This window comes from Gavialis gangeticus, unplaced genomic scaffold (assembly GCF_001723915.1).
Source record: "Gavialis gangeticus isolate Ggan-Ray unplaced genomic scaffold, GavGan_comp1, whole genome shotgun sequence".
In the NCBI taxonomy this organism is placed as follows: Eukaryota; Metazoa; Chordata; order Crocodylia; family Gavialidae; genus Gavialis; species Gavialis gangeticus.
Window position 1 is genome coordinate 76,245,036 of NW_017729034.1, and position 2,256 is coordinate 76,247,291.

The 2,256-nt window shown below is 39.8% G+C and overlaps 1 long non-coding RNA gene across 1 annotated transcript in view; it reads right to left on the reverse strand.

Annotated features, from left to right (window-relative positions):
- Positions 1 to 1,292, reverse strand: part of LOC109304358 — a 9,647-nt gene extending 8,355 nt beyond the window's left edge. Inside the window, exon 1 of the long non-coding RNA XR_002099373.1 lies at positions 1,236 to 1,292. This is a non-coding gene — a long non-coding RNA (uncharacterized LOC109304358). The remainder of the gene's footprint in view (positions 1 to 1,235) is intronic.
- Positions 1,293 to 2,256: the final 964 nt, after the last annotated feature.

A 2,256-nucleotide genomic window follows, 5' to 3' on the forward strand; every position in this document is an offset into this window, starting at 1 on the left:
TAAAAAAAAAAAAAAAAAAAATTTAAATATTGGGGAAAACCAGGATCCCTGGTGATCACATTTACTGGAGGTAACTTGGTGCTTTTCAGAACAAGACATCTGCCTGTGCTTTGTTCCCTCTCTACCTATGAAAAATCTATTATAAGTACAGATCAAATGAAAATACTTTAGAGACCTTGATACATGAATCCAATGTAATCATAGCTAGAAAATTAGTTATTTCATTACTAAGTATATCAATTTGGAAAACTATCTAGAATTCATAATAAAGTAAGTGAAATATTGTATTGCCTCTTGTGGGATAGTTTTGTTTAAAGAACAAGATAATAGAACGCCCCTCCATCTATTTGCCTTTGCCCACAAAATGGGTGGAATACAAGACACTGAAGAAGCAGCTTAGTTTTGCAGCTGTACTGAAGCTGCTGTTGAAGTGGCCACAAAACTCCCATGCAGCTGCTTTTGTAGAGTCTTTATTCCAGCAGCACAAAAACAGGTCCAGCAGCAATGAATACTCAGTGAATGTAGAGGAAAAGGGAAAGAACTACACTGGGACACACTGACTGCACCCCTTCTTGTTTGATAATGTATTGTCCCATCCTCATATGCCTGGAGACCACCCATATTTGAACCAAAATATGTTTGGTTTTACATGAATTCATTTCATATTTGGTACTAATCCTAGTATAAATTTAAAAGTATAATTTTAAGCTTTATGTATTTTACAGTTTTCAGAACAGTTTATCTAACATGACAGCCTTAGTAGGTTTGGTGCTAGAATGGGAATTGTACCTTCCCAGTCTGAAAGTAAAGTGAGACTCCACCCAAAAGCAACACGCAAAAAAATAAATCCTTTGACCAATTATTTAAGGCTTGACAAAGGTATTTTTAAAAAGGCACTGGGCAGAGAGGGTGGTGAGATGTTGTCAATGCAAGTTTAGTGGCCAGTTCTTAAGCCAGGTCACCTTACTCAAACTTGAGTTAAACACAGTAGCCTGTCCATCCTCTACCCTTTTATTTTTGACATACCAATGCCAGCTGTTCCTCCATATTTTTTCCTGGGGGGAGGGGGAAGAAAAAAGGTGGGAAGCTACCCTCAGCAATGAAAGCAAATTTATTTAGCTCTACTGCTGTCCACAGCTGAGCCACTATATAGAGATTCTGTTTTTAAACATGTAGGAAGTCTGAAAATAGGAGGTCAAGCTGCCATCTACTCTTCCTGCCTCTTCATAAATTACCTGTAGCACTGCAAGAGGCCTCACATCATACCCAAACATCCCAGGTGCAACACTTTTCTACTTTATTTTGAAGCAATCCCTTCCCAAGATTAAAGATTACAACAATCTAAAGTAAAACAAAAAAGAATCCTTTAGTTAGAAGAGTGCCAGAGATGTCCAAGATTTACAGATTATACTTAGAAACAATAAACCAAAAATACAATAAAATAAGGGGTGGGGGAAAGCAGAGGGCAGCAAAAAGTCATGTTCATCAATGCCTGAAGAAGTTCTCCATTCAAGAAAGCCTTTACCTAGTTACTTTCTCTGGGCAGCACCTTTAATTCAAAAACATCTGTTCTCATTCTTCCCTAAAACAGAACAGAGATCAGAATAAATGGGCCCAGCTAAACTTATCTGGTAACTTCCTTTGTTGCAAGTGCCATTTTCACAAAATAGAATGCTACTAGCCCAGGAAGGACATCTTTTCTGCACAAAGAGGCATAGAAACCAACTTTGTGTTTTGCTGGTGGGTGCTTGCAGACAGAATATCCTCCAAACTGCCCCCCCCCCGAAACAAACATTGGTGCTTTAATTTAAACTTGGTGTGTTCTCATGCTGAGCCCTGTGCGTGCCCAGAAGAGGCCACACGTTACTTCAACCTGGCTGACACCGGCACCTGTAAAGTTTGGGTACTTTAGTGGGCCTTTTTTGGCACTTATCTAATAGCTGATTGAATCAGCTTTAGCTAAAAGCTCCAAAAGCCCATCTGAAGTGCCCAATCTCCACTGATGCCGCACATGCTGCTTCTTCTGGTAAAGTGAGGATTTTTGTTTGGTTGGTTTTCTCCCCCCAACATCTGCAAGCAGCCTGCAGCTGTGGCTCATGGGTGTTAAGTGCCCACTATTTTTTTGGGGTGGGTGCTTGAGCCCAGGAACACCCATAGAGTTGGTGCCTATGCAAAGAGGCCTTTACATCCTTTTATGGACATTATAGAAAGTGTACTCAGATTATGTCATTCTATGATTACAAAGAATTACCCAGT